General features: G+C 33.7%; 1 protein-coding gene across 7 annotated transcripts in view; it reads right to left on the reverse strand.

Moving 5' to 3' along the window:
- The window catches only part of LOC118183244 (uncharacterized), a 138,025-nt gene that overhangs the window by 53,421 nt on the left and 64,872 nt on the right, over window positions 1-19,732 (reverse strand). The gene's annotated exons all lie outside the window — the stretch shown is intronic.

Below are 19,732 nucleotides of genomic sequence, written 5' to 3' on the forward strand. Positions count from 1 at the left end.
TTCATTAGAGATACATTTTTCGTTCAATTAATTCAGTTCTCGTTCAGGGCTAAGCAAAAATTCATAAAAACTCAATGCATCTTCATTAAAAATTGTAAAGCATAGAAAAATAAAACACCAAATATAGTCAAAAACGGTTTTAAAAAAATTTTATAATTTAAAATTAGAGTTTGTACGCGAAAACAAGCAATTCGGCCAGCAGGCAGAAAAACAGATTTTTCGCTGCATAAAAGTTTACTTTTGGTCCTACTCAGCAAAAAGACACTAAATTGGTGCCAAACTGACTTAATTCTCTATTCTACGAGTTTCAAATGTAAACAAATAGCGGCACCAATTAAGCATTTTAGTTTTTTATAATTTTTCAACTATTGCATACAGAGTAACTATAAAGGCATAAAAAATTTAACTGGAACAAAAGAAAAACATAATTCAATCTTTTTTAAAGCCAAAAAATGCACATTTAAAAACCTGAGCTCAACTAATCGGGTATCATCGGGTCGGGTAATCGGTCAACTAATCGGGTATATCGGGGTGGGTGTATGATATATATATATATATATATATATATATATATATAATTAACACAAATATGAAAGAATCAACTAATTTCCCGTCAATAAAAATAATTACTTAGTTTGTTGGTTACATTTTCGCTTTTACCTATTCCATTTTAATAATTACTTTTAAAATTTTAATAATTCCGTTTTAAATATGTTAATTCAATTCATAGAATTCTAGCTACTGTTTTCAAAGGAGATAATATATTCAATAATCTACTAGAATATAAAATTATATATATACAACGTTTGGTGCGGCCGATCGCAACTGAAAAGAGAGGTGCACAACTACATGTTATATCAGTCCCATATACAAAATGTCAATGTTTTAAGGCTACTTGTTTGTAACTTATGCGAGATACATACATACGTACGCACAGAATTCATGAAAAATTTTTTCTGAATCCATTTTAAATCCACTTGCAGTCCGTTTTGGGAAGTCCTTTATTCTCTCTGTCCGGACAGATGTTACTCGAAAACGTCGTTCAAGTGGATTCGAGAGCAGTCAAAATGTATATCTTTGTTGAAATAAGATACCCGAAATGTTTGGCGTTTACAATGCTTCCTTTACTTCGTACAAGGAAGTAAAAAGGGAAAATACACTGGTGGACAAATGCTAAAGATGTATGTCAGTAGCAGTGATAGCAACCAGAAAATAGAAGGCAGGAGAATCTGGAAATAAGTATAAGTGCTGTATACAGTAAGGTATGTTGTGCGTATGCAAATTTTGGATTGCTGAAGTTGTTCGTCAAGTAGAAGCGTTCATAAGAGATATACAGGATTTGACGGGTATTTACCGTTGTTGTTCAAAAACAAAATTTAACGGGAAAGAATCAATTGACGAATTTGGAATTTTCAGTATGTCTTCTCGTCATCACTGAGATGATTTTATGTGTGGCCAAAATATTGTCAAGATTTGGATAAGGGCGAAAAATAACAGATGTTGTTAGGGTGTTCCATGTCAGCCACAGCGTTGTTTTAAAGCTTTGGAAATGATTTCAAACAAATAGAATATATAGCAAACATCACAAAATCACGGGGAAGGTCGGGTCCGCAGTACGATGCCTGTAGAAGATATTTACATAGTGCCATCGTCAAGAAAGAGATGGCACAGCACAGCTACTGAATAGCAAATTAGTTACTTGCAAGCAAATCTTCCGAAAACTGTAGCCAGACGATTGCATCAAGGAGGGCTATACGCCTGTAGTCCTACTGTATGCATTCCATTGTCTAGACGTCATCGATCCGCCGGTTTGCAATGGTGTCCGGAGGGAAGACTGCTGGACGCAACCGGAGGGAAGACGGCTGGGCTTGTGCACTATTCTCAGATGAAAGTTGGTTCAGTCTGTCGTCTGATTGGGGAGTTCAACTGATGTGGTGTAAGAATGGTACTGCTATAGTCCGGCAAACATACAGGGAAGTGACCGATAGCCTACATGTAGTGTCATGGTCTAGGCTGGGATCAGGCTGGGATAATGATCAATGGCCGCACGTCGCTCTATGTGCTTCCATCTGGGACTGAGACTAGCCAACGTTACATTAATGATATTCTGATGACTCATGTTCGCATGTTCCGTGGTGCTATCGGTGATAAACATGTTTTCAATGGACGACAACGCTACATGTCATTCAACAACAGCTGTCCAGGAGTGTCTAAAAAGCGAGGATATTCAACGCCTTGTATGGGCAGCACATGTTCCAGATCTTTATCCTACTGAAAATGTTTGGGATGGTTTGTGGAGACGTCTTGCTGGTCGACAATGCCCTCCAGTAAACAAGGACACCCTCATCGGTTTCACTAACAGAGAAATGGGTTAAATTGGCCAGATAGCTGTTGGATAATGTTGTGCAAAGAATGACAAGGCTAGTGGAATCATACATAGCCCTATGTGGTGGCCATATCCCGTTTTGTTATTTTACCCCAGAATGCCTGCGGACGGTAACTGCATTTTTTTTCACTTCTACGTATTCAGCACAAAATGTCGATTTTGTTCCTTCAAAGCCTTCTGGATAGCCTTCTTTTATTATTATAGCCTAATATTCTGGCATTATTTTATTTCTCTTGGCATCCAACCACACTTACTTTTGTACTCGCTATATAGCCGTTTGTTATCCGTCCTTAGCAATTGCCCACTAGTATATGTCCTTCTTGATATGCCAAAAAAGTCTGAAAGGTCTCGAATTTTAACGCTTGTTAAGTTTTTATGCTCTGGTAGACATCACAGTCTACCAGTCTGCTGTTGCACTCACGCCTGCTAACCTTTGTTTTATCCTTTTAAGCTTAATTACAAAGCATCGTTATCTACTTCTCACTTATGCCACATACAGTTCAACCAAAAAAAAAAAAAAAAAAGTCACAAAATTTTTGAAAGCTATATAGCAACCTATGCTTAGAATTCCCCGATGCAATGTTAAGTGTTGGCATACATTTATATACCTTTTTTTCAGTCTTTTCACAGTTTATCATATTAGTTTTCAGCTTTCTTTCTTCTTTCTATAAAAAATTTTTCTTTTAGCGCAAAAAAGTTGTTTTCACCTTTTTATTATTAACTTTATTTAGTAATATCACATTTTTCGCACTTATGTCACATAAAATTTAATTCAACAACAAAATCACAAAATATTTAAAAGCATCATATCTTTAGAAGTCTCGACAGTGTGTTAGAGGTTATCATGCATATTTTTATACTGTGAATTAAAGCTCAAAGGTAAATAAATTACATTTTTCCGAATGACCATAGTCCCACGCGCTGTATATAAAAATGTTCAAAATTCGGGTTTCCAGGTGCACACGTTCGACTGGATGGCTAAGGTATTTAAAATTTGATGGCTCTAGGTATCGTCGTTTTTCAAGTGGGAAAAACATACGTACAATGCAGATTCTTCATGATTTAATTTCTTTAAAAATAGTACAGATCGATAATGTTTGGTGGCAAAAATTTGAAAAGTGATAGTCCGTTTATAGTGAACCAATGTAAAATCCCATTTCGAGACTGCTTTTGGGGAAAAATGTTTCATAAATTAAATAGAATTTTGAAAAAATTAATTTTATTCACAATCAGATTTTTAACATACAGAAATATGTTACTTATTTCGACTCTCAAATGGCTTTTATTTTACACAATTTCAATTACTGTGAAAAAACTATATCATCCTGTTTAAGAGAGATCAATTTCTTTATGTCTGGTCTTATTTCACTTAGGTTTGACCGTAAATTAGAATCCCGTTTAATTTTATTCTGCATTTATTTTTGAAATTTAACATGGAAAAAAATTCTTGTTCACAGAAATAGGTTGTGCTAAAAGGCAATAAAAATTTAATAGCTTTATTTGAATGATTTAAAATTCTTTTTTCTGTTCGGCCAAAATTAACAAGCGTGTTATTTTTGAAATCTTCAGTTAGAATTCAGTCACAAGAAGTTTCTATCAATTGTTCTTTTTCTTCACAGGATAAAATTTCTAACAAAATGGATTTCTAATCCAATTTTCGTTTCATAATCTTCTTTAGAAAGAAAGATAGAAAACTTTCTAAAAGATGTAAAAAGCTTCTAAAAGATGTAGAATTGGATATTATTATCCAAATCTTTGATTATTAGCTCGAGTTTTTATCGTTGCATTTATTTTATTTCTAATGGTAAACAAATTAACACTTTGTTCTTGTAATCCTAAATTTAATTCATTTAACTTTCCAAAAATATCATCTAAATATGCTAAAAGCACCAGCCATAATTCACTAAATAAAAATTCAAATTTTGAATCGCAGAGGAGAATTTGAATTTCTGATTGAAGTTCAAAAAGACGATTTAAAACTTTTCCTCTGGATAACCCACCTTACTTCGGAATATAACAAAAGCGTTTCATGTTCATTGCCCATCTCTTTGTAGAGAAATAACGCCGGAACGTTTATCTGTTAAAGCCCATGCTCTGTCAGTGCATACGGCAATACTTTTATTCCAAGGAATATCATTCTCAGACATGAAATTGTCAATTACTTTGAAAATTTCATTTGCAGTTGCTCTATTATGAAGAGATACACAAAATAAATGCTTTTTGGCAATTCGTTTATTTTCTTCGAAACGTATGTAAACTAATAATTGAACAGAGTTCATTAGTTCATTACTTCCGTACTTTCTTCCAATTGCGATGCGAAATACTCATTGTGTTTTATTTTTTGAATGTCTTTTTTATGGAATTTGCTATTTCATGAATTCGTCATGAATACTTACTGTATCATTTGATAACGGAATATTATTAAGTTCATTAGCCACGTTTTCCTTGAATAATGTTAAAGCGATATCTTTAGCTTCTGGTAATATAAGGTTACCCAGTCTTGCCACCAATCTTCCCAATTCTTAGGCTTACTAGGCAACAAGCTTTCAAAGCTTTTTCTCTTGAAGTAGGATAATCTTTCATTACTTTATAAGGTATTTCTCCCGCCTTCTTAGCATGCCTTCGTGGTATATTGGTCAGCAAGCTCGACGCGTATTCGAAAGGTCCGTGGTTCGAGTCCCTGCGAGGATATTACTCATTTTTCATATCTCCTGCTTAAAAAATACCTAATGTCTCTACAATAGCGCCCGAACTAAAAAGGTGATGGATGATGATTCTCCACCACCGGGATTTGGCGATTGGGTACCCTAAACCCCAGTCACCCTTTAAAAGGGGGAGTATATAAGGTATTTCTACCGCCTTCTTAGCATACCTCGTGGTGTAGTGGTCTGTACTCTCGGCGCGTATTCGAGAGGTCCGTGGTTCAAGTCCTGTCGTCGAGGGCATTGCTCATTTGTCATCTCTCTCCTGCTTCAAAATTACTGAATGTCTCTACCAACTTGTTTACTATTTTTGAACTCCGATGTTTTCCTCTTAAAATATTTTTTCAGATTTATCCTTTAAATTGACATGCTTAGATTCAAGATGTCTTTTAAGAAACAATGGCTTCATACTTTGTTAAATAATAATAGTTACCATAATATTCATAATAGTTTACCGCAGACAACAAATTGAGGCTGAGGGTACTTTTCATCTCCATTCCAGGAAAACTTAAATGATAAGTACCTTTCATTATATTTGCTATAAACAATTTTTCTTTTCTTTTCAATGTTTAATGCTAATAGATTTTCTTGGATCCATCACCTATCAGTCATCAACTTTCTGCTTAGTCAATCCTAGCCATTTTTATATTTTGAAAGTCTAGGTTTGTTTTATTATTTTTCCACAAATATTTATATGCACAATATATTACAAGTTTTTCAAAAACAAGCGACGATATTCGCGTAGAAAGAAAAAGGAATAGAAAGCAACAAGAAGACAAAATACCTGCTTGTAGAAACAGCAGATTGACTCAAAAAATGATTCTAATTCAAAATAAAGCATTGTGAGCCCGGAAATGGTGGCGATATAAAGTGTAGACATGCTTATAAATCGATCAATTATAAATCAATTTCAGATACTATTATCTTTTTGTAGGAACTTATATTTTTCCTATTAAGTACAACATCCATTTCATTGCCCCTTTTAAAAACATCATTTACGACAAATTTTGTTATATCTGTGTCTAAAAGAATATTTGTAAAAATAAAATGGATTATTTTGCTAAAATCTATGAACAGCTTGAACAAAACCCAAATCCCATAAGTTTACGAGTATTAGAGAAAAAAACTTAAAAAGGATGTTGGGGTATTTAATTTTTGAACTTAATAGTTAAAAATACTTTGTTTCTGTGTGTTCCACCTATTTTTCTATTGCGTAGCACCGGTTGAGAGTATCCCTGATCTAGAGGATCATCTATTAAAATCTCAGTGATCGCTTAAATCCACGAGGGCAAATAGGTATTTAACCAACCTCCAGCCTACAAATTTTATATTTACTTCCAATTATGCTAATAGGTGATTTTCCGTGATAGACGTGGATTGACTCGAAATAAAACATTTCTTACAGGCAATCAAAATGTCTTTAAATGTCTTAAACTTATATAGCTTTTAAACTTATGCAGTAGTAGTTTTCTATAGCCAGATAAATTTTTAAGATTTTTAAAAGCCAAATCAGATTTTCGCCCTTTTCTTAGCAGCTAAATTCTTAAAAAATTTTCCAGGTTATCAAAAATAAGCATTTATATAAGTGTTTTATTACAGCCAAGTAGCATAAAACTAATCGACGTAAAACAGGGAATAACAGCAACATATGTAGGCAATCAATCAAAATTTCCATTACCACATCAAGTAACTTTTCAGTGTCGAGTCTCGCTGTTATCAAATGCATTCAAAAGTTATATAAAAAGTTTGATATTCCAAAAGCATTCAAAAATGCAGCGGGAAATAAAAAGAGGTTGTAGCTTTCACACAAGAAAAAATACTTTACTTTTTTTTTATGATAAAAACGTCAAGATTAATGCCGAATACGATTCTTCCCTCATTACCCTCTTGGTTTGCTTTTACAAACTCCAATTTGCAGGCTCTCAGATTCCGCTAAAAAAAAGGCTGTTAAGATTGGAGAAACGTCCCCCCTTTCTGATGCAGAGTGTTAATTTTTTTATTTCTTCTTCTAAAAGTTGTACTCATTGGCAGCAGTCCATGGATTCCAAATGGTGGGATATACGAACTTTTTCTCAGAAACGCCTGTTGGCAGTGCAGAGAACTTCACAACTGAAAGAAGTGGTAAAGGAAGGGGGGTCTCCGAAAACAGAACTTGTTGAAGATTGGTATCTCTGGAAGAGTAACCAATCCCTCTTGTCACAGCTTTTTTGCACGCTTCTCACGACTCTAACGAACCAAAAGCTGATTTTATTCATTCGGATCCTAAGCAGACTCTCAGGGTAAATGACATATTTAGCTAGGTATCCTCATGCAGTGTTTCTGCCACGGAAGTTAAAGTCCGTGTGATTTAGAAGGTTCAGAACAACTAGTGGTTTTTTTTTTTTTTTTTTTTTTTTTTTGTTTAGTTTTTTGTAAAGTTTAAAGGTAAACCAATTTTTTATTCTATAAATAATCAGTAATAAGGCATATTCCCTCCTTCAGAGTACACAAAAGCATTGTATAAGAAAACAAAATGTAAATAATGTCTAACTTGACTCATTTCGTGTTTCTCAACGTTCGGATTTTTTCTTTGTATTAATACTGAAGAATCTGGACGTTTTCAAATTTCAGGTTTCAATTTATTAGCAGACTTTTACCGGTTCACTCTTCTATGATGAAGTTTCTTGATAAACTCACAGTAAACTGAAAATATTTATAACTATATTTAATACTAACCTCAGAGACCTTCTGGATACTAACCTTAGAGACCTTCTGGATACTAACCTTAGAGACCTTCTGGATACTAACCTTAGAGACGGGTTAAGAGGTTGGCGGACCTGACGGTAGCCAATGCCTCATGAAGACGAAATCTTCTGGATATATAAGATTTTTCTCATTAAAAAATAATAATCGGTCAAAATTTTTATGGCAATGAGCTCAATTAAATAATATATTCGTCAATCGAAAAAGATAATGGTATTTTAAATTTTTTCTCATTCTCCTATCTACTTATCTTTTCCTGTTCTTATATATTATGTACTAACATTTCTCAAAAACAACATGTAGTTCTAAAGAATTTTGCACTCCTATGGAGGCGATTGCCCCAGAGAAAATGACTACCATTAATATGCTTACGAAAATATGCTTGACATTACGAAAGTGCCGGCTGTGAAAAGTTTCCAAGAGTTTTGATGATCGAAGAGGTCTATCCATTCCATTCCATTGATGGGAGACGCGAGCACTGTAAAAGAGGTCTATCGATAAGTCACCGAAGATGTCTTATTGATAACTAGCGATAAGTCATTAAGCAGTAAACGATCTTTCTCATTTTTAAACTAGGTTTGGCGCACTATACAAAAAAGTCGTCAACGACGTTTATAAATCACTTTGCTGCCTTGTGTCTTTAACATTTTAAGTAATGTTTGCTCTCTTCAGTAATCGGATTTACTACTTCAATGTAGATTGAATGCGTGTCGTATATGGCTTTGTTGCGTTCATTTTGGTAAAATGCGTAAAAATTTGATAGTTCCAAAACTTTAAGAGAAGAAGAACTACAACTGCATTTGTACCTATTGGTGATCACTTTGAAACAACATGATAAAAATATACACACATTGCCATAAAAATTTACGCACCAAAGAAATAATTGTGGGATCGTAATGAAGTCCACAAACTTGGCATTTCACCAAACTTGGCATGAAGGTACATGTCGGACAGCTATGCAAATGATTAGAAATGCAGCGAGATTGCGCATTGCGTAATACCACTAAAGAGCGATGCACTTCGTTCTTCTTGGAGCATAAAGCAGGTAAGTACAGCTTGTTTGAGTGTACTTAATCTTTTGCTAAGGAAACGCTGAGCTAGACATGCCGTTACGCCGCCATCGAAGCCAATATCAACAGCTTTACGAGTTGAGAGGAAGAATCATCGGGATGATGGAAGCTGGCTGGTCGGCTCGGCGAGTAGCTAGTCAGGTAGGCCGTTTTGATTTTACTGTGAGGAGGTATTGGAACCAGTGGACAGAGGATATATACACGGCGACCAGGCTCAGGACGCCCTCAACAGATCAGTCGTCGAGAAGACCGTCACATCATACGACACGCACACGTAGAGCTAACTGCCTCATTGCCCGCTATCCAGACACAGGCAGCAGCTTCATTACGGGCCCCTGTGTCTTCCCGAATCATCGCAAGGCGCCTGTTTGAAGGACATCTGGTATCGCAGCGTCCATACGTGTGCTGTCAATGACACCCATCCACCGACGCCTCCGTTTGAAGAGGTGTTGCGCACGATAGAATTTAACTGTAACGGAATGGAACCAGGTCCTCTTCAGCGACGAATCTAGATTCAATTTCACCAGTGATGACAATCGTGTTCGTGTGTGGAGCCCCCGTGGTGAACACCTCAATCCTGCCTTCGCTTTAGAGCGACACACCGTTCCCACAGTTGGTGTGATGGTATGGGATGCCATTGCTTACGATACAAGGTCTCCCCTAATATTGATCCATGGCACAATGACAGGCCAGTGGTACGTCCATGACATCCTTCCGCCACATGTGTTGCCACTCATGGCAGGGCTCCCAGGATCCTGTTTTCAACAAGATAGTACTCGGCTGCACACAGTACGGATCTCACAAGACTGCCTCCGCCTGGCCCGCTCGATCCTTATCTAGCCTGCTCGATTCCCAGATTTGTCACCAATCGAGCATATCTGGGATCATTTGGGACGTCAAGTTGGTCGAACCAGAGGAGCGTTTAAAGCAAGGGTGGAACGAGATGTCTCAGGACACCATACGGAATTTGTATGACTCAATACCCACTCGTATCGCATCGTGCATTCGCGCTAGAAGTAGTCCAACAAAGTACTAAAACTTCCGTTCATGTGTACATTTTTCTGCATCCTCCTTTGATTTTCTAATCACTTACTTATATCGAAGTAGTACTTGCATATGTAAAATTTCGTTTCATTCTGAAAAATCTTTCTTGGTGCTCAAGTTTTTATGGCGATGAGTGTCCTTCAACTGTGAGACTAATTCTGTATTTCATATACTAGTTGCCCGGAGTTTTTTTGTGTGTGTTTCACGGAATCCATTACTCAGCGAATTTCAACTATACTAGCAAGAAAACATGTCACATGAAGCAGATGCACAATAATTTCTTTCAGAAAATTTCAGGTATTCTCTACACTGTACTTCTGTACTTAGTTATGTAATGATCCGGTGCGCGAAGTTGGGGCCAACACTCACCTCTATGCGTTTGTTAGTCGATCTCGGAATGCTCTGAGATATCGAGACTATGTCCTTGATGAACATATAATTCTGAAGCAATGGTAACACATTTATTTTAAAGGCTAGGTTGCAAAAACAACAGCTATAATCAGTAGTTACAACACAGTTCTGCGAATAAGCATCAAATATCAATCCTCTGAATATTTAGAGAACTACCGAGGAAGACAACTGGGCGCATTATCTTGCTTCCAAGATCCCTGAATAAATTACAGTGAGGGTTAAGGTATGAACGGGTTCGCTTCCAGATCCTATCAGGAAAATTTATTAATAGCTTGAAGCAGCTTAGCTTCGCAGTGCCAAGTTTAATATGACCACAGGGATGGAAATATTCCGTATTAAAATTAAAATTCTTAAGACACAATTGTGAAATGCTTTGTCGTCGTTTTATCAATCAAGTGATTTTTTAAAAATAGCAGCTCAAAATTTACAATAACTATATTGTCCGCTAAATGATTGTATCATTTACGAATACCTGCCCTAAATGTGATATCTATAACGTTTTTATCTTGACAATTATGGCCCAAAAGTGTTTGTTCCTTAATTTTTGGTGGAAGAACTGTTTCAATAATTCTTCCTCGATAAATTAATTTCAGATCATTTCTATTTTTAATGTACTTATTTCTAACTAATTTCGAAAACAAAATCATATACATTAGTTTTCTAGTTTTCTTCAGGCGTATAAAGTACGATAATAAAAGTTTACAATTAGGTTTTTGTTTGTACGAGCTTAAAATAATTTTGCTACCCAAATTTACAAGCACATTCACAGACAAGAATAATCCTCAAGTTCTGATGTTTTTCATATCAAAAATACAGGTGGTATTCTTCATTTAATTTCTCTGTGCTTCACAAGTTATCAGAGGATAGCGAAGATCGTTCAAAATAGTTAATACGTCGTTATTATAACTGCCGCCTTTTCAAAAGATGATATATGTTCGCAAAATCTGAAATGATTATACATTGGAAGGAGATTAACTTTCTGGTAATGTAACTATCAATGAATAAGGTTTGGATGAATGAATAAGTTCGGTGGAGTGCTGCATAGGAATTGTTCCTCATAGCGAAGAGCCATTCGGGAGAGGTACCTGTATTTCTCTCCGCGGCTAATATCAAGCTGCGAAGCTAAGCTGCTTATTGGTATTATAAATAGCCATGCTGTATTGCTATTATTCTGAAAAACGTCCAGTCTTGGCTTTACAGTAGGTCGCACTGAACTGTTGACCAGATCATTTTATTTGTTTTGCTTTACGTTTTGCTATGTTAAGTTTAATAAATGTTCTGTTTGATTTATATAGTCTCATTCACTGGATTACTTCATTCTAGGTTCACAAACGACTAGAAAGGTGTAATGATTTCTAACCACAAATAATAATTTTTAAGTAACTTCTATTATTATGTTTATCACGAACTTACTCCGTGATATATTTCCGCGATCATTTGAATATATTAAAAATTGAACACTGAAGAATTATGATAACATACATAAAAAGAGAAACTTCTGTAAGAAATTGAAATAGGTTTAAATAAAGAAAGTCAGTTAATTATGTAAACCATCGGATAATCCATAACTGATTAAAGTAATCAGGTACATTTAAAGTATATCAAAAGTGTAACAGAAGAAATATCTTCTGTCAATAAAAATTGTAATACGTATATACTGTGCATAGTATTAGAGATGAACGAGTCACTGTTTTAGATGATTTCTTTTTCCAAATTAGAGAAATAATATGTGAATAAGATGAGCTAATTTAAAAATTGTCGAATGGTATTTTTCCAAAATATAGCGGTTTTTTTTTTATTTTTGAGATCCTAAAATCAAATTTTTTAATATGAAATTTAAACTAATTTCTAAATTCTTTTTTGCGAGAAGCATTATAATTGGTCATTCTATACTGGTGTAGTTTACACAATTGGCTAAAACTTCTTGAAATTGAGAAGAACAGTTTCAGAAAAATTATACAAGCAAGTAGGAAAACTATAATTAAAAAAACAACTTAATTTTAAGATATTATTAACTTCAAATACTGCTAATGCACATCATTTTCCTAGTATTAATAATGAAATATAAAAATATATTTATAATTTCGTATATATACATAATTATAGTCTATCTAAACCGTACTGTATACATAATCATCAGAATTGTAATTTCACAATAAAATGCGACGAGTTCAAATTTTCATACGTTTTCAAATTTAATTACAGTTTTAAAGGTTCTTATCTCAGAAACACATTAATTGGCCATCTTATACTGATATAATGCTTATATAATTAATCAATTTTCTTGAAATTCCAATCAACTAATTCAGAAATATAATCCACGCAAACAAGAAAATCAAGTTCTGATGAAATATTAATTGAAAATTGAATTGCTTTGAACCCTTGTAAATACATAACACTTTCTTAAAATTAATAAACATAGAAATAAATAGGTTAACAAATAAACTTTTCTATTATGTGTAACTATATATTTATATAATATTGTGTACGGAAGCCTTTTACGTGTACTTCGTTGTTTTAATACGAAGCATTTGTTCAAATGCAAATGTAAAAAATCTGATGTGTACACCACATGACTTCCTTGTACGGAATATTAAATTCTACGCATTTTTTCTTGCATTTCATTTAAACTTATTGGATTGAATTAAATCTGCTTCGCCGATAGTGCATAAACCACAATAGAATAAATGCATTCTTTAAAATTCACTCTAGTATTTGTTTACCATAGCTACACTCTGGCGCTAGATTCACTTAACAGTATTTCATTCATATTATAACTCATAATGCACAAAATTTATATCATTTAAAGAATAGAATTATCTAGTTGTTGCCACATGTTCTATTCAAATACTATAATAAATCTAGAATGATGTATAAAAGAAATTAAGCAAAAAAGAAACAGTTTTTCACAGACGATTGAGTATTTCTCATTCAATTAATTCAGTTCTCACCTCGCGAGAAGGCAAAAATACATAAAAACTCAAAATATCTATATTAAAAATTACGAAGTAAATCGTAAACACTTATTTCCTCGAAAACATTTCAAAAGCATGATTTAATTGGCAATAATAAATGAAGGCGTTATCTTTGTTGTTGCGAAGCTAAGTTTCTCTAGATTGGCAACAAATCCACTAGTCTGCTGTCTCAAATGTAAACAATCAATGGCCGCCATAAAAAAAAGGCTTAGCGGCACTTAAACAACTTTAAAATTGTTGATAATTCTAAAAATATTGCATACAGATTTACTAAAGGCATAAAAACCTTAACCGGAAGATAAAAACAACATAATTCCATTATTTTTAAAGCAAAAAATGTACAATTTACAAGCATATAAGAGTAAAGAAACTGAGATCACTTGTAACAGAGTGGATATATATATATAAATATATTTATATACGTTTGGTGCGGCCGATTGCAACCAAAATACGAGGTGCACATCTACATGTTATAGCAGTCTTATATACAAAATTTCAACGTTCTGAGGCTACTCGTTTTTGAGTTATGCGAGATACGTACGTACGTACGTACGCACGTACGTACATACTTTCGTACAGGCGCCACGAAAAATTCTCTTCAGAATTAATTTTAAAGCAGTTTTATAATTTTTTTGGAGGAAACGAGTCTTTTATTCTGTCCTTACGTACAGATATCACGCAAAAATATCGTTAAATTGCATTCGATAGCAGTCAAAATGGATATTTTCGTTGAAATATGCTGCCTGAAACTTTTCGCGATTACAATACTTCCTTTTTACTTCGTACAAAAAAGTAAAAAACCTTCTGGCTCTTTAAACGGCAAGACCTTAGAAAAAACTTAGCATCATAATTTGAGAACTTCAAACGGCAAAATCTTAGCCTATTTACGCCTGATGTTTTACAATGAATTTTTGTTTGGGGGATTGTTTAAATTGTTTGTAAGAAATCGAATTTCAATATAAAAGCATGAATAAGATTTCAAATTTTGATTTATTTCTTAAAAGCATAAAAAAGATTCAATCTTTTGAGCTACTGATCCTTTAATGTAACGAATAATAGCTGATGTTATGCATAAAATGCAATAAAACCTAGCTAGCAGGCAATTCTGTTTATTAGTTAAACTATCTCAACCTGTTTCTGTGCCTTTTCTGTACAGTGTGTACTGAGTATGAAGTCATTTCTGAGATTTTTGGCGCTGGTTAATAAGTGATTTTTTTTAATACTACTAAGATTATTAGACTAACTTGTTATTAGAATATCACTTGAAGAATGAAAAAAATTATTTGCTTTCAAGAAGGGAAACAAGCTTTTCTGACTCTGACTGGATCTCTAAAGTTCTGAGGTACCGGCTCATCAAAACTAAGTTTAAGGTCATCGTTAACCGACAATTTTAAGATGAATCAAGGTGTCCCTCTTTTGAGTTCTATACTTCTTTTATTGTTCCTGGCAGGCATTGTGATAGTGTTCTCAAAGACTATTGAGATTGACTTTGTTATTGCACATACTGTTCTCTGCACATCCGTTTTGACGTGAATGATATTGAAAGAAATATTAACTACACTTTTGTTGTGGACATTTGCTAAGGATCACAAACTATGTTTTAATTCTGTGTGGCTCTTAGTTAGCCCTATTTTTACTACAAATAATAGTTGCAGAACTGCCAACGTAAAGATTTTTACAAACACATTAAGCAACACCTATCGTTTGAAAGGCATTCTAAATATTTGTGCTTTGACTTGAGTCCTGAGTTTCCTAATAAAAGACATATTTATAATTTGATGTTGAAGACTAGAGACACGATTTACTATTTTTAAACATACTTCAGGTAGCGAATGCCATGCCGATACTGTCGTTCTTGAGGATACCTACATAGCTTATATTAGAACAATAACGAGATACAGTTCTCGAATTTACTGCTGTTCCTCAATCGCGAGCTTTCAAAAACTTCTAAGATTTCAGCTGAGTACTACTTTGCTTCATAACTAGCCTTCCTAACAACTGTCCAAATAAAGTAGTTCTCTGTGACCCGGATTTTCAGGCTTTGAGTTTTGGGAAAAAATTCTAATTTGGGGAAGTTTTATAGCAAACTGCATACTCACAATAGAATCCTCACAATAGAATGTCAAGACAACTGAAGGGTTGGCATTGAAATAAAAGGAAAGCCTTTTCAGTTATGCAGACTCTTCAAATTTTATATTCAAAAATTGTGGAACAGCTTTCATTGAAACTCTCTGTCCACTCTTCTGAAGATCTGAGTGGTGTAAGACTCCATACAGAATTTTTAACCTTTTGTTCGCAAGAATTTAGATTCTCCTGACTGCTTCAGACATTAGTTCTAGAAAAATGATTACACTCCAAAGGATACTACTGTTATTTTCTCTAAGAGTACAACTAAAAGTGAGCAGTCTCTCTTGCTATGAGAGCTGTACTTTTATCAGATCTCAAAACAGAATTGTTCAAATTAAGAACAGATATGAAGTTTCCAAAGAAACACTAGTTGCCAAAGAACGTAATCTGTACAGAATCTACTTAAAAGACTCCATCGACTGGACATTTAGACTGAATGTACATACATTGCGCCATTTTTCCAATCAATGTGAATTAAAATGAAACTAATTAACCTCTTAACTGTAACCTAGTGAGAAGAAATTCTGCGCAACTAAGTTTAATTGGGGCTAAGAATTCGATTTCTAACAAACTCGATATTACATCTTCTAAAGGTTTCAAGCAAAACTGGCGAAGGTGTTGCCTGAGTGCTTGATATATTTTTTGGTACATATCGATAGAAAATATGTATATACCCTAATCTTTAGCATATTTATCGTGTATAAGTATAGTTGAAATTCATTTGGCTAAAAAGAACATGTGACTTAGATAAATGGAGTTGTAATAGCTATCTATAATCTGTATAACTGAAGTTTTATTGTAGTTCATTAGAATGGAGGAAGCGATAAGTCACTAAAAACCAATTTAGACATTGGAAAGCTGAAATTAGGAAAAAATTATGCATTTTAATAAGCCAGAGCGACGCGGTTATCATTGCAAGTTTTTATTTATGAATCACTTTTAAGCTGCTTTATTGTTACAATTCAAATTTTCCTGATTCTGTCATTGGTTCAGAAGTATAACGAAATTTATCTAAAATAAAACAAACAGCAATGTGATTATGATTAAAATACCACATAGTCGTTGTATATTTTTACGCATTGCAATTGGAATGCAGTTCTTGGGAACTTAATGAATAATTCAAATGGGTTAAGATGTATAAACGACTTGGGTGGTCGCCTTAAGTTCTACTGAAGTTTGTTTTTTAAGTAATACTTAATGAGGAAGAATTAAAAGCTTTTATTCCTGCAGTTAACGTTTTTTTTAACTTGTTGATAGCTATACTACTTTTCAGTGATGCGTATATTGTTATTGTTAGGTGTAACTAAACTTGGGTTACATTTTTATTTTGAACTAGAATTACAAGTGCACTTAAACACTTTTCGCCACTTTCTCTTTTAACTGGAAATATTACAAATGGTAATTTTAATAAATATTTTAGTCCCTGGTGCTTTCTGTGTCGTTGTTTAATTGAAACACTGAATATATAAGTAACCATGGCAGTGATAATTTACTCTCGTGAGTTCAAACTGTTCATATTGGTTAAAGAGAGGAATATAAAGGCTGTATGTTTAAAATATTCACACACCTAATCATTGCTGTCTATTTGTTGTACTTCCATCTATTGCACCTTTTTACAAAGCGAAAAATAGTGGCAATTGTATAATGAATAGCACTATTTTGCCTCTTACGTTTCCTCGCATTCATCATTTTTTGCGTTTATACATCATTCCAGTAATTTTGAAATTATATTGAAAAATATCTCTGTTTTTATCTTGAAATTTATCCATTGTATATTTGCCTATCATGCGACTTTATTTAAGCATTATTTTTCATTTCTGTCGTGGCATTTTTAAGCACAGCATTTTTAAGTGCATGGGAGAATAAAAACGTTTTAGAGGAAATTTAGTTGTTGAAGTTGTCTTACATAAAAAAAGATATTCTTTTGCTTTGTCATATTAAGTATAATGTAGAGAAAGTTTACGTATGATTCATATTTTCTCAATTTTAAACACTTTGAAGTTTCAGGTTTTATGAATACGAGCAAGAGGACATTTATCAATCTCACTTAGAAATGAAGTCATTTAAGCAGCAGAAAATCACCCAAAGACATCAAAAAGTATTTTTAGACATCAAAAGGTAAAAGGTATTAATATTCAAGTAACTGAAATCAAATTTGGAAAAAATGTAAATTGAAAAATGAGAATTTCATCTGAAACTAATATTGCGATTTTGCAACGCATTCAGTGAAATAATCTAGAATTTAAAATTGCAAATAACTCGAGCTTCTGAGTTATCCGTCAGCCAATCACTTAATTAAAAGAAAATCATCAAAGCTCAGAACTGAAAATTTTTCAGCTTCTTTAGAATGGCTCAAAAATTTAAAGCGCTAGAACAAAAGGTCTTACTGAAGAAAATGTAGCTGTTGAATAGTCAGTATAAACCTGAGAATGATAGACTTATCCATCTTAATTAATAATACAACATTAAAAAAACTTCAGTTAGATGAAAAGGTGTCATTGACAGAGTTTTGTGACATAAAACATTAGATTTCAAGAGGAAAGATTTGCTACTATCACAACTACTTTGCTTCTATGTTCCAACGCCGGGAGAATGAAAAAACTTAAACCTTATCAGAAAATCTTCGAAACCACGCTGTTTCAGAAACTCAAAGAAATTTCCATGCTCAGATGTAAATAGCAAAAAAAGTGTAAATGATATCTAACATTTTGTGAATTGATAGAATAATGATGTAAAATAAATATTTGTGGATATTTCTTTTACATCATTTACATCATTATTCTCATACTGATGTGATTTTCCATCACTGACACATATAGATGTAATTTTCTCATAAACTGCTATCAGCCAATATCTCAGGATTACACAGTCAGTGAATCATAAGATATCACAGGAAAAATTTAATGTGAAGTGTTTCTGCTACCGAACGGGAAAAAAAGAATGTCAAGTTTCAATCCTGAAGCAAGTCCATATACTTGCTGATTTAGGAGAAAGTTGTATCTCAACGACGTATAATTATTTCGGAAAAGCAATTTATTTTAATTCGAAAGATGGACAAATCATTCGAATAATCGTCAAAAGAAAATGAAGTATAAATAGATTTATAAGGGAAAATCAAGTAGTGTAACTCACTATTTAATCACTTTTCAAGATTTTGTCCATGATATTGATTTTGTTTCCATGTTGATGAAATCTGTTAAAAGTTTTAAATTAAGTTAGTCTGCTACGAAATTGTGGGTGAAGGAGATGAAGATTGTTATAATGATTCATATAGATGAAGATGAAACTGCTTTTCAAACTATTTCATGTTTCACAAATATGCTGAATTTCGCAAACTCTGAGGAACTCTCTTCAAATAACAAAAATGACACACTTGAACTGGCAAGTTTTGGTATAGAAAATAAACGAAAGAAAATGTATATTAATAACTTTTTTCAGACGCCATATTTGGCATTTTGTAATAAAGTATGTGCCGCCCAGCCGGTATAGTGGTTAGCGTCTCTGACAGCCGTGCCGAAGAACCAGGGTTCGAATCTCGGAGAAAACATGGATGTTTATAAATGTATAGTGCCCGTGCGGCATGACGGCACTCCAATTATACGGCGAGTTGAAAGTCCTGTCGTGTGGTTTAGAGGAAGGGGCTGAGCTAAATCGCATTGTCACCTGTAATGTGCTCAAGGCGAATTTTGCTCTCCTCGCCACGAGGAATTTCGTGGGCTGGTGTTACTGTCCGGCAAGTGAGTATAAGTAACAACAACAACAATAAATTATGTACATTTAATTAATGTAAATTTTGTGCCTTAGGTTTCAATTTAAATCAAAATATAATAACAAATTTAATAAAAGTTATGAGTACTACGTATGCTAGTGTCATAATTTCAGAATTATAAATTTCTATCATTTATGACCCCAAAGCGTTCACTGACTAATGTAGTATACTGATTTGCCAGTGTGAAAATTACCACCGCATGATTTTTTAAATCCTCTAAGAAAATGTATTATATTCGGTTAAGATACCAAATCCCTCTTTGGAAAATTCATACCGACGATCATGTCTCTGAAACATGTGAAACATTTAACGGTCGAAAAGGGAGTAAACCTAGAAGTAACTCTGCAAATACTGCCTATAAGCGAAACATAAGATTTTGAATTTATCTTCCGCCGACAATCTCATGGTGTTGTTATTGGAGTATTATTACTGGGCGAAGTAAAAGATCTTTAATTTTTCTTTCCAATTTATCAGTTACTTTCTCTAGAACAGAGGAATTCAATAGC

Source organism: Stegodyphus dumicola, chromosome 8, assembly GCF_044657685.1.
Source record: "Stegodyphus dumicola isolate Sdum_Otavi_A_Nest chromosome 8, ASM4465768v1".
Classification (NCBI taxonomy): domain Eukaryota; kingdom Metazoa; phylum Arthropoda; class Arachnida; order Araneae; family Eresidae; genus Stegodyphus; species Stegodyphus dumicola.